This window comes from Aptenodytes forsteri, unplaced genomic scaffold, assembly GCF_000699145.1.
Source record: "Aptenodytes forsteri isolate BGI_AS27 unplaced genomic scaffold, ASM69914v1 Scaffold84, whole genome shotgun sequence".
Classification (NCBI taxonomy): domain Eukaryota; kingdom Metazoa; phylum Chordata; class Aves; order Sphenisciformes; family Spheniscidae; genus Aptenodytes; species Aptenodytes forsteri.
In genome coordinates this window covers 2,644,261-2,658,191 of record NW_008795492.1, presented here as the reverse complement: position 1 = coordinate 2,658,191, position 13,931 = coordinate 2,644,261, and the positions used below count along the sequence as shown (strand labels likewise).

The 13,931-nt window shown below is 38.5% G+C and overlaps 1 protein-coding gene across 3 annotated transcripts in view; it reads right to left on the bottom strand.

Annotated features, from left to right (window-relative positions):
* Window positions 1-13,640, bottom strand: part of TNFRSF17 (TNF receptor superfamily member 17) — a 19,925-nt gene extending 6,285 nt beyond the window's left edge. The window contains exons 1-3 of one of the 3 annotated variants that reach the window (XM_019472685.1): window positions 13,373-13,640; window positions 7,192-7,282; window positions 988-1,108 (exon numbers count right to left, since the gene is read on the bottom strand). The gene's annotated coding sequence lies outside the window, so the exon portion shown is untranslated. The remainder of the gene's footprint in view (window positions 1-987; window positions 1,109-7,191; window positions 7,283-13,372) is intronic. The other 2 variants (XM_019472686.1, XM_009281641.2) reach the window with 2 other exon arrangements.
* Window positions 13,641-13,931: the final 291 nt, after the last annotated feature.

Below are 13,931 nucleotides of genomic sequence, written 5' to 3'. Positions count from 1 at the left end.
TCCTTTGATCATCTTTGTGGCCCTTCTCTGGACCCTCTCCAGCCTGTCCACATCTTTTTTGTATAGCGGGGACCAAAACTGAACACAGTATTCCAGGTGTGGCCTGACAAACACTGAGTAGAGTGGGATAATGACTTCATCTCTGCTGGTGATGCCCTTGTTGATGCAACCCAGCATCCTGTTGACTTTCTTCGCCACAGCAGCACACTTCAGTCATATTGAGCTTGCTATCCACCAGGACCCCCGGGTCCTTTTCCACAGAGCTGCTCCCCATCCAGGTAGATCCCAGCCTGTGCTGCACTCCTGGATTATGTTTTCCCAGGTGCAAGACCTTGCATTTGTCTTTGTTGAACTTTGTTATACACTCCTGCTCTACTTATTACTGTAATGTATCCTACAACTGATACCTATTTGATATGATATGGTACTATTCATAAAAACTGTGAAGAATGGGCTTAAAGAGAGAAATGTTGATCTAAAAGCAACAAAAGAAATAATAAGGTATGTCTAGAATGGGTATACACACTGCTTATAACATTGCTTCTCTATGCCCACCATTGCTGTACCCAAATATGATTTCTAAATTCCAGGGAAAATCTACTGAAGTCGTCAACACAACAACTATTTAAATTAAGGCTCGACAGTAAGAATACTTTCTCTGGTGCAGTTGATGCAGACATGGTTTCATCCCTGAAACTTATAAATTTCACTTCTGAAATGTAAAGTGACACCCTTAAAGAACCTTCTGGAAAGATGACCAGTTTTATAGCTCAGATTCTTCTGAGGTTCAAAAGGAAGTCTGAAATCAAACTTGAGGCTTCTGTGCTCTACTAAAGCAAAGAAAAATACATCATTGATAATTTACAGAAAAGATACATTCCAAAAGATACTATTATGCAACAGATGTGATGAATCTTTTCTAGAAAACCAGATGGCTCCCAAAACACTGCTCAAGAATTTTTCAAACAACTGTCTTAAATAACTCACATAAGTCTAAGGTAGCCTGGACTGGTCTGAATTTGTGTAGGATGGCCTGATGAAACAAAGAGTAAGTTCATGATGTGGACCTATGTTTTCCTTTCCAGATCATAGTATCTTTCTGGATGATCTGAAAAAAAAAAAAAAAAAAAAAAGGAATACCATTTCAGTGAGGTGTAAGATACACTCTATTTCTAAGTTTGAAACACGTGATTAAATCAACATTGCTTTTTTCAAGCAGATTAAGAAGCTAACATTTGTGGAAAAGTAACTGAAGTCTTGATGTGTTCAGTAAAAAGAACCCATAGCTGCTGCTCTTACTGAGGGTGTCACTAGTAATACAAAGCAGTTCAGAGGGGTAGTGGAAGCAAGTAGACGATGGTAACTTTGTACAGTCTTATGTCCTCCAGGCAATGCACATTCTTCCCCTTTCCATAACCCTCTGCACATGTTTTGACAGAGCAACACTGACAGTAGTTCGGAAGAAATTGCATAGACCAGGTAATAATATTTAAAAAAAAAAAACAAGATTCTCAAAGCATACTCAGTGCTGTTATGTGGAACATTTTTAAGATGATCTATTGATGCTACTCAAGTAGGTTCACCTTGAGGTAGAGATGCAACCCAGTAGATGTAACCCAAATATAAGACTTCTCAGAAAAATATTAGAGAGAGAAGTGTAAGACTTGACATTACTTTGTGAGACAATTAACAATGAAAGGAACTACAGGATATAACTCCTATTGTGGGTAGTATTATTATAGTCTTCACTACTACTTTATTTTTTTCTGTTAAATTCTTTCCTCTGTTTTCCTAGTCCAGAAGTCCATCTGTTTTTACTTATTGGCAATGGCTTTTCTTGTGTACGCAAAATACATCTCTCTCCAAAATAGCATGCTGTCATTGTACTTTAATACAGCCACTGTATGATATGCAGAAATGTTAATATTGTGATTCCTAAAATATTTTGTCACTCAAATGTAATGAGATATATTCTAAATCAGACTATTTTGGCACAAAGACAATTCATGTCTAATTAGTAAGACTGGTCTGTAGGTCACCAAAGATGTGGTTAGGTTATATACAGCTAAGCTGATTAAATGTCTTGGTGTTAGTGAAAGGGATAGTCCTGCTCTTCACTCTACAGTATGCTGAAGCACCAGGAAGGGCTCTAGGGCTTACCTGACCACATGGCAAGCAGCTTTAATTTGTTAATCCAGTCAGTTCATAGAGTTTTACTCCCTAGGGCCTGGAAAAAAAGGCCAGAAACAGAATAGAAAAAAAAGATAAACAGCTGATTACCTAGTGGGGATGTGAAACTAAGTCCACCACGGAAGTACAAATTTGGTGAACTAATGCACCAATGCCTTCATTTTAAAAGTCCTGTCAAACTCTAAGTACAGTAGAAATTAATTTGTGTCTAATCATTTGAGACTGTGTATATGGGATCATAAGATATCGTAAGCAGATACGCTTACACTCTCTATAACCAGTTGGCCAGAAACAGTTTTCCTATGTGGCTAGAGTTCAAACACATTTATCATAAGACACAGAAGTAAGTACAAAGAAGTCTCATCTTTTCAGTCAAATTCTAGGGAACCTCCCCTCAAGTAAAAGGCTAAATACAGCTCATTTCATCAGAGCTCTGAAGAATACAGCTGTCTCTTATAATGATAATTTTCCTCCTATGGTTGGACTACTATTTCCCAAAGCTTACAGCCTTTAAACGAATTTTTTTGATAGATGTGCCCCAAAACACAAACCCTTGATTATTAAGCAATACATTTTTCACACATGGAAAACTGGGGAGCAATGATAGTAAAGGGTATCTAATGTGTCATTCCAACCACCATACAAGTCACAGTCTTTTCTCCTTAGCTATATATAGTTTTATTGATGTATGTAATGACAAAACAGAGGCAACAAATGGTAGAAAAACTATGAGGAATTACAGTTGTCGTGGCCTGTTGCCTTTGTTTTCTGCACATCCTAACATTCAAAAGTCCTACTTCTCAAGGGTCTGAAAGCAAGCATATAATCAGAAGATCTCGATAAGCAATGATTCCCAGTGACAGACCTTGCTACACATCTAAAACACATTATTTCAAAATCTATGTCCTGTGGTTCACCCGCTGTTTTCACTGACTACATGAGATTCCCCAGAACTTCTAAAGACAAGTATTTATAGAGCAGTTTTGAAATTACATTTTGGGGGACCATTTCTTATCTGCCCATGCTTCTAAAAAGCATACTACAAATATTTTTTCTCAAAACAGAAATTAATCCAACATAACTGTTTTTCTATTCAGTAAAACACTGTGTTGTTCACTCTCTAAAACAAGTGTCAAACCGTGCCAGAAAAAGTTAACTCATTCAGCAGAGGATTATTTGGTGCAGTGCGCAGAAAATGTATTTGATAGTTATTATGTAGATGGGTGACAGCACTTGCAATAAAACAGATTTAGGGAAATGATGTGCTACAGGAGTAAGGAAGACATTTTCTACCTTAACAAGATTCTTGTGCAACCTTTATTTTTGAATAATTTTGATAGGAGGAAGTTAATATTAAAAAAAAAAACCCAACCCTTTAAGCACTTTGTTGGGAGAAGTGTACTATACCAGCTGGCTTTAATATGAGAGATGTAATACCTGAATTCAGAAGCTGTTTATAAAGAAGAATATTGGCTTCAGCCAACCATTGAAACAAAAATCGGCAGCATTAAGAATAAATTCATTAAGTGATTTTAAGATAAGGATATTGTTACATAGAAACTGTAGTTATGTTATGTTAATAATTTATCCACTGCCTTGTATAATACACATTAAATCCTTTAAGTGGCACACTATTTTGTTATGAGTAACTGTGCACACACGCAAAAAAAAATGTCTGAGATGACTGGATACTGATGGTTCTCCTACAGTGATATTTGCCTTTAGGGAATAATAAATACATGGCTTATTTACCAGTGAAGTTACATTTCAGCTTTTTATCAGTTATGGGATTTACAGGGCTTGAATTGGCTTTCCACATAGAGGTTACATGTTGATACTAATAAATGCTTTCTCCTTGTCACTTGATTTTGCTCCAAAAGGATGACAGAAATCAGTAGAGTTGTACAAAGTAAAGGATTTATCAAATATAATAATCAGTCATTTAACTGTAAATCCAGTGTGTTGCCAGAGAGGTATTTCTGCAGTTACATTACTGTAACTTAAGTTCAAAAACTCCACAAGATATCCTCCAAGAATAATGTAATTCAGACAAGTTAAGCTGGACTGCTGGAGTTGACATCATTACGGAGAGTAATGGGAAATAAATTTAAGAAGAAAAGTGTCAACTGCAGAAACAATAGAAAAAAGAAAAGGAAAACCTTTTCTCAGGTTTGCTTCTAAAATGTTTCAGTCTGACTCAAGAGTGACACCCAGGGACAATTTATAAAGACCAGCATGAAATATACTTCTTTGCTCTCCTAATGTGATTATCGACCACTGACAACTCCTCTCTGAACTTCAAATCTACATCTGGAAGCAGTAAAACATCTATTTGTTGTTCAGAAGAATAATTTTAGCATACTGTCAATTCTACTAGGATATCAAACTGCTGAACAGGATTTCAAGAAATCAAATAATTTTTACTGATGAAGGGAGTACAGGTAGGTAACAGCACAGCACAGAACAGGAGGTAGTTATTTTGGAGCTGTACACACACTCTAGATTTACAACCTTCTATCATGTGAGCAGAAGACCTAGAGTTACACGCCGCTTTGGCAGAATATGGGCATACCAAGCACTGAGCATCCAGCCAGAGCATTTCCTGCCATGAACCCAAATTTGACTGTTGATTTCCTTAAACAGCTGGAGAAGCCTAAGACTTGCAGAAATCCTTGTCAGTACCCATTTTTAACGTGTTAAATCGGTATTACTTATATGACAGAATTTAGTCACCTGAAAAAGGTAAGGAGAAGTTTATCTTTCACTATTTAATTTGAAAAAAGCTAGTTTGAGTTTCAACACTGAAATAATAAAATGAAAACTCTGAATGGAAAACCGAAGAAAGTGATACTATTATGTCAATAATTAAACATAAAGATTGAAATTCATCTCTCACAGAACAGTAGCTTAAGGTCTATTTACCACACATAACTTCAACAACAAAGCTTTGTTCTGACGCTGCTTTGGGGTTTCTCTGTTCATGCTTGTGCCAGCTTTTTTGCCTGACTACTTCAGAAATTCTGCTGGCATAATTACATAGCACTTATCAAGAGAAAGAGGGTTTTCTGCTAGGACTATTACATTCCCTTCACAAACAACATTAGCTAGGCTGACAAAGGAATTCTTCTGGCTGTATAGTTGCTTCTACATTGGTCGTTTTGTGCTGGCACAGCTCTTCCGGGTAGCACATGTAATTTTTTTTTCCACTCACTAAGGCAACTGACCTACACTGTCAAGTGTTATAGTACAGGCTTGGTCTGAGTCCTCTCCAATTCTCTAAAGCTATTTACAGAAAAAATCGAAAGAAAAAAGTCCCTTATAAATCACCTCATCAGAACAATCCTAAAAATCGGAGATATCAGTGTACATACAAAAACCCACCACTTTTTCTTCCCAAAATTTACTGCACTTCAAGGAGTAGCAGTCTTACAATCAGTTATCTCCTAAAAAAGCGTTAAAGCTTTCTGAAATGGTTATTTTCAGTAATCCATATTTTGTTAAGTGTATGCTTTAACTGTATGGCTGGGAGGAGATAAGCTGTTCTAGGAATGGGGTACACACTGCTAATAAACAAAAGGAAGGGGTTATTAAAGGATTCATTGTGTTCATTAACTTTTACAAGCTGCACAGAACAATGCTCTTTTTAGACACGATATTGTTTAATGTTATTTGGGCACAGTGCAAAATCAAGAACAATGGAGATCTTGCCTATTTGGTTCAGCACATTTTAATTAGACCACTGCTTTGAAAAGAGTGATGTTGCTGTTGCTACATCTCGTATTTCCAAAAAAGATTAAAGAACAAAACAACTGAAGAGAAAAAAGTTCCTTAAAAATAGTAATTAAAATAACAATAGTATAAACATTGTCAACTAAATCTCAGACAACTTCTGTATCCCTTACTACGTTCGAAGTTTACTTAGCTAGGAACCAAGTTACGGAAAAGATTAAGTGCATAGCACAGAAAAGCAGTGTTAATAGACTATAAACCCTCTGGGGAAAGAAGATACCTTTTCATTTGTCTGACGTTCCACATGTGCCAACATAGTTATGTAACTACTAAGGAAAATGCAGAAAACAATAATTGCGCAAGCAAGTTTGGATTAAGCTAATACTTGTTAGCATGCCAGTGACATTTTTATGTTGGTGCAATAGTCCTTACAGAACGTAAACTTAACTTTTTTCTTCATTTCTTAATGTAAACACTTATATTTTGTGTTGGAAAAATAATCTTCCACATACTATTATTTTAGTGACTTTGCAGATGGACAAAAACTAAAACTAATCAGTGGTATAATGCCAACAGAAGTAATGGAGTTACAACAAAAATAAATGTTCATGAACACCTATGAATGATGTGAAGTTCTTGGCATACACTAAAGTCTAACAAGAATTTTTCTTTTGATAATTTTAACCAAATTCTCTAGCCATTCAGTGTTTGTGGACAAGTTTAGGTAACACACAATTACTTTATTTGAAATTCCCATGTACAGCATCACAGTGCCAATATGTGTTCTCTCTCAAGACAGGAGGGAAATTGTAATTGATTTAGCCATCCCTATTCCAGAATAATTCCCCATGCAAATTGCTTTCTCTGGAATAAAAATACCGGCACAGAATAATTCTGGAGTAATTAGTCCTATTTAGAAGCAAGCTCACTATTTCATTCTCACCATTTCATAATGAAGTAATTATTTTCTGCAACAATGTTAACTAGCTATAGAAGAACAGCTTTAAAAATCCATTGATACAGTTATACTTTTGTCATACCAATAATGCCATTTTGCTTTAGACATTACCAAAACTAAAATCTTAAGGGATCTCTAATGGATAAAATGCTCCCTCAACTGGAATTCTGGAGAACTAAGAAGGGGAAAAGAAAGCACATGAAAATCCCACATGGAACTACTTTTCTAGTGGGAGCTGTCTGCTCCCTGGAGACAGACAGCCAGCCAGCATGTAAATCTTTCCATATGAAACCTAAGTGTTGTAAAACTCTTACCACATGTATAAGGCAGGAGATCTGACCTAGCGATGTTATGGAACCCAACAGTGGACATGGCAACGCTGAGCTTCTCCATGTCAGGGAGTCACTGCAGTAAGAAAGGGTGTGAATAAACAGCGTGTTACATACGCTGCATTAACACCCTGTATTGATATTCTCAGTGCTAAGTTCAACATTTTCATTATCTCGCAAAAACATTCTTTATTAACACCATCTAGAAAAATTACATGAGGTATAGCTAAATTCCGTTTGATAGTGGGGACTCGCCTTCTGCATCTGCGTTATACTGTAAGCCCCACTTTAAACGCTAGCCACTCTTTCTGCATTTCTTTACTTCTCTATCAAGCTACAAGACTAACAATTTGATGGTATCCGGGATTGCAAATTCTCTCTGTTACTTGTCTCCTGCCAGAACAACACTAGCTTACAGCCAGTGGAAGAACATCTCCTGAGGATCTGGCACTTAAAAGTTACCATTGTTGCTCAGGTCAGCATCCCAGCCCTGAGATTCTCAAATTTGTCTCGGGTCACAGGGAGCAAAAATATCCTCTGTTTCCATTTATCTCTTCCAGAGAATCTATGTATCTTAGGCTTCTAATATTTACTTTCCACATCCAACAGATTTATAGGTGAAAACAAATTTACTCTAACGAAGCAGAAGGTTAATTTTCTAATCAAAATGTTGCTAATCAAGATGAAAGCATAAGAACAGTTGAACAGAGGTCTGGATTGTACTTAACAGGATTTATTTTCAGCTGCTTCAGTATCTTAACTGACACGATGCCTCCTCCCACCTATCCTACACCTGGCTTTCAGATCTCTAAAACCACACAGTCTCTGCCTTTCTTCAAAACAGATTCCCTCCTGCCTCTAACCTTCCCAATCCTAACTCAGTCACTGTATACATCGTTAAAGTGATCTCATTCTTCCCTTCCTTGGATGCGCGTTCTTTGCTCAGCACACCTTCCACATAACCACACAGTCTCTGCCTTTCTTCAAAACAGATTCCCTCCTGCCTCTAACCTTCCCAATCCTAACTCAGTCACTGTATACATCGTTAAAGTGATCTCATTCTTCCCTTCCTTGGATGCGCGTTCTTTGCTCAGCACATTCCTTCCACATTAAGCAATCCTTCTACTATTTACAAGATTTCCAGCTGTCATAAGGTTCATAAACTATGTATGGATTCTTCACAATGTGCATACCTAAACCCCCATCTTTGTTTATTTTGAGCTTTGACAGAAAAAAACCCCACACATAACAAACAGTTTTGATAGCAAAACTACTTACCTAAACCACCCTCCCCCTACTATTTTTCAGTCGGGAGGCTCATGGTATCAAAACCACAGAAGAAATTCTGTCTAAGGAGTAAACTGCAAAGACTGCTCATTCAAAGAGAGGCACCTTGAACAATAAACTAGCTAGCACCCAACTTACAGATTTTTCAAATCTGAACAACAGGCTAACCAAGCAATAGATCACACAGCTGAGAACTCTGAGCCTCCGATTAAAGTCACCTGAAAAAAAGGGATGGCACTTGTAAAAAAGAAGACCTTTCAGTCTTTATTTCTAGAGATATACAAGAGAAAGAAAGGTTGTGTATACATACAGAAATGAGAGATCCATAACTACCTTGGAAAATAATGAGCTGAGCCTATGAAGTATTTGAGAGGTAAGGAGACGGACACAGAGAATTATAAACTGGTGTTTTGGTGTATGGATCTATGCATTTCTTTCGCTATCTAAAGTAAAAACAATTAATTTTATGCCCTTTTTGAAGTCTGCAGTATGTGCTTTAACTGCTCCAAAAGAAAGGCTTTAACTCTAGATTGGAGACCTCAAAAAGAAGAATCCAGCTCAGAAGCACTCATCACCAATCCACAATGAAACGTGTAAGAGTTAAGTTGCTAAATTCCTTTGAGGATGCCCCTTTGCAAGCTTGGAGTAATTCTACAACTGGACTGTGGAAGAAAGCTTATGCTATAGTGCTACATTTGGAAAACCAAAGACTTTTTTTTTACTCTCTTCCAATCAAATAGCTTAAAATACATTAATGTAAGACAACACAAATACAGTCATTATGTGAGTGTCCAGCAGAGGGAGAGTAATAGGTCAGAAACAGTATTTGTTAAATAGCAGAGTTAGAACAAACAAATCAGTGAAAAGATGTTTCCAGGTCAAGATATCTTAGTTTGGATTATACATGGTCTTGCGCAAATATAAAAGCCTCTTTATAATTCACTTATGCTTCCAGGAACAACAGCAAAGCTTAGAATAGACTTGGCTCTTGAAAAAGCCATCATGCTGAAATATAGTGTGTTTTTTGTTCTCTAGTTCTCAGCTACATCTCCACAGACTACCTGGAAAGAGAATTTGCCAGAGTTTAAGAATATTAATTTATAATCTCCTGGCATCTAATCAAACTTAAACTAGTTCAGTAGTTTCAGTTCTGTGTCAGGCCTCATTAATATTATGAAAGGTATGTAGAAAAACTCTTACACAGCCTTCCTTCAAGAAAGGTGTATCACTTGTACTTAGGTACAGCCTTAATTCATATTGTCCACAAAATCTTTCTGGACTCATTTAACCCCACCTGCTTCTTCTAAGTAATGCTAGAATTAATTTTTAGAACGTCTTTTGAGATTGTTCCTTCGCATAAGCCTTAGATAAAGAGCTATGCTTCTAGAATGGCACTTTCGTAGCTGAGCAGTTTCCTATATTTTTCTTTTAATAATTTACCTTGTAGCTCTTGTCTTTTCTTCCTCCTAGGTAAATAACTTGTTCTTTTGGCTTTGTTTTTAAAGGCTCATTCTGACTTCAAAGCAATTCTAAGTATCAGGCTACTCATTTAAGTGCATAATTAATGTACACATTTGAATACCTTTACATTTCAGGGCATGGCTCACAGTTGCATTTCAGCTTGCTACCACACTAGAAAGGGAAGTCTTATTCCATTCCTGCTCCTCCCAGTATCAGCCAAATGCTTTCTTTCCCATTTTGCAGCAGCTCAGGAACTTATCTGATCTCAAGGTAAACTGAGTCAATTCACTCATAACCCAGCACTCTAAAACCACTCTCCTTCCCCCTTAGACTGCTGCTATTTTATGGAGTTGGTGGTGAGCCGTTAACTGCTTGAAGCTGTTAACCTGTTTGAAGCCTTCTAGCGAAATATATCTTTCTTTTCTGCTTCAGTTCACATAACTAAAACATTGGTATTTCACAGGTATATCTGCTAGGGTGTAAAGTGCTTGTGAGAACCTTGGATGAAAGTTACTACTAAAGCACAGAATACTATTCCTAATATCATATGAATGAGGACCTCCATTTCATTGCTATAGGGTTGACTTATCACAGGCTGCAAACTAGTGGTGAAGCTACCTTGAGATAGTTTAATATGTGAATAGCTTGGTCTCACTAAAAAAGAAGTCCTGTTCCCCATTCTTACTTTATACCAGCTCTGGCATTTGTCAAACACCTCTTAAGAGCTGATTCATCTCAGTAACCCAGGAGGAAAAAGAAAGTGGATTGTTCTGTAGCTAAATTTAATGAGATAGACTGACTCAGCAAAGGGTCTAACGAACTAGAAGACAGTGCAAGGATGGGTAGAACTGTCACTGTGGGGGAGACAGTTTCTCTGCACCCCAGTCCCCACATGTTAACCCTGAGGTGGTCCAGCCTCTTCTTTTCTAAGCAGTGCTTTGACAATTTAAGTCAGCCATGATGTGATGATGGATTTATATGGGTGGTTCTCAATAAGAAAATCTTTTTAGTATTTATTAAATGAAGAGCTAGTATATTTATTCTAAACATTTTGATGCAAAAGATTTAAACAAGAAAAGCTTTTATAATGCTTTAAAACCTCAAGAGAACATGACCATTTACATTCCAGTAGATATTTTGCCAGAAAACTATCATGATTCCGCTTAGGTTTTGTTTTGAGTACCAGCTGTTCGTAAGTGGAAAAACAAACTACTAGCCCTGTTAAAAATTTAGTGTTTGAGTTTACACAATTCCTATGTGCGACACAGCCTGCAAAACAGGTCTGTACACTCTGACGGACATCTGGCATCTTCTGAAATTCTGTGGACTAATTGTTTATATGCTAGCGAGTACCTAGGGAATAAGTACCTGTCAAGGAAAGAAGGAATGTTGGGTAACACAAGTAATTCTTTTCCTCTGAAATCAGTAGTAATACACACTTCCATACCTCTGATCAAACACATATTTGGCCCCACTCCCTGCACCACCACCACCACCACCACCACCCCCTCCCCCCCCAAAAAAATTATCACAACTCAGTACTTTAGGAGCTGGCAGAATGAAGCTCCATTTCAAAAACCTTCAAGAAGCCTTTTTAAGGAATGCCAAAGTGTATTTAAGAATTGCTGCCTACATGTTCTGTGTGCTGGTAATCTTAATTGCTCTGAAAATATAGCACCTGCCTCCAGTTAAGCCTTTCCTGACTTTTAGGCTGTGTTAAGGCTCAAACAAAAAACAAGCTTGCAATACAGCATTGCAGTCATTATAAATCTGAGCTATTAAATGCTCATAATGACGGTAAAAAGTGTACAATAACAAGCCACTCTGTCAGCAGAATTCATGAAGCTTGGTTTCTACTGGATTTTTATCTATTACTCAACAGTAGTAACGCATGAGCTCCTTTGTTCCAAAATACCAAAAGGTATTACCTTGTTTCCATACTAAATGAAACATATCAGATACCTACTGGTTAATAAATGTCACCTAACAAGCAAAGGTTAGTATTTAAAACAAAACAAAAAAAACTTTAGTAAGTGGAGAGGGCTATATTGAGGTGTTCCTATGATACTAGTTGCTTAGGAAACTTATTTCTTACTCCTGTAGCTTTACTTCTGCTTCCTCCATTCCCCTGACAAAAAAGGATCATATCCTATTCCTGCTTCTATCCCAGCCCTCAGTGGGACTGCATATACATTTTTTTTAACAGAAGAATGATTGCCACACACAGCTGAGAAACTTACTTGAAGTTTAACAAAACTCTAAATATTACAACAGTAACACAGGTGAGAATCTTCCTTAATTATACTCAGCTTTGAGCAATAGAGGCCCTGGCAATGTGTGTCTGAAAACTGGAAAGGAACTCTGCACCAGAGAATAACCAGAGAGTGGCTTTCACAAGGTCTTTAAAACTCATTCTTTAGGCTCTGGTGAGGGTAAGCTCTTGGTGCTTGAAGGGAAGACTTCCAATTTATAGTCTTTCACTGTGAATTACACTTTTTTTTTTTCTTTCAAAACAAATTATCTGTGGTGTTAGTGGGGATTTTTTTTTTTTCTTACTTTTATAAGTGCTGCCCTGTACACTAGTGTTTTCCCTGAATATGATCAGTTGGAAGCATATTTTTCCATTAACACATATGCATTACCTGCCACATAGAATTTTTTGCTTGTCAAGGGTGTACATGTTGCTGCTGGTGTGCAGCCAGAAACCACCTGGTTCTTGTGTCAGGATTATGTTACATAAATGCCACTTCAGGAGAGTTTGCGTAGTTCTCCAACCAAAACTGCATCGTATTTTGTACTGAATGGAGATCTTTACATTTTAGTTCTAAGCCTGTCTGCTTTCAAAACAACTCCATAACCTGCCCTACAGTGTTCTAATATAAATAATGCTGCAGATGACTCAGTCAAGCACTCGCTCCATCTAGTTATAAACACTTACGCTGAACCTCCCAAGATGAAATGCTGCCACAGCCATGTGCAGCCTACTAACCAAAATCTACTCACTTCCCCTCTGTTCCTCCTCGTCTCTTACAAATATACTGAATTTTAAGTAATGTTTTTTGGGTTTGTTTGTTTTGGGTTTTTTTTTAATAAGTTCTAACAGTCAAGGGCCTCAGTACTTGACAAGTCCTACTGAATTTGGCTTAACTGGATTTTTTTTTTAATTATAATAACCAAGTCAAAGTGTACTGTAGAATTGCCAAAATTGGAACTTCTAATACATCCTGTCAATTTACGGCTGAACACGTACAGAACATTCGCTCTCACCTCACGTGAGAGCACGTGCACTCACAAATCTTCATTTGGGAGGTTTACTGACCCAACACACGTCACTGTATTGCCACTCTGCGCCTACGCTTTCTAGGACTAGGTAGGTGCAGTTTTGCATAGATAAAAGCTAAAACGAGTACGTCTTCACCTGACTCCAGACGGGACGCGGGAAATCCAGCGAGGTGACACCCCGTGCCGGGCCCGCTCTCCTCAGCGCCGCCGCGCACCCCCGCGGGACGGGCTGGCGCACCGGTGGCGACGGGCGCAGGCGGCCCCTGGGAGCGCCCGGGACGGGCTCATCTCCCCCAGCGAGGCAGCGTCCCACACAGCTGCTGCCCGTCCCCGTCTGAAACGACCGTCGTGTGGGATGAGGGAACGGGGAGCAGCCATCCGGCGACGCCGTCCCCTCGCAGCCTTTGCGAACTGCACTTCCCAGAGACCTGCGGGGCAAGACACAAGCGCCGCCTGAGGGAACGCTGGCGCCTGGCCTGCTGGGACCGGTAGTTGTTGTCCCGCCTGAGGCGTTCGCGCCAACTACATATCCCGTCTTCCCCCCCGAAATTGGAGGCGGAGACGGCAGAAACGAAAGGCGAGTGCAAAGGCTGACAGGAATTGTAGTTTCTTAATACGCAGAAACCGCAGGCAACTACATTTCCCATCTCTTCCGGGGAGGTGGGCCGAGTGGGCTCGCGCAAGGCATGATGGGC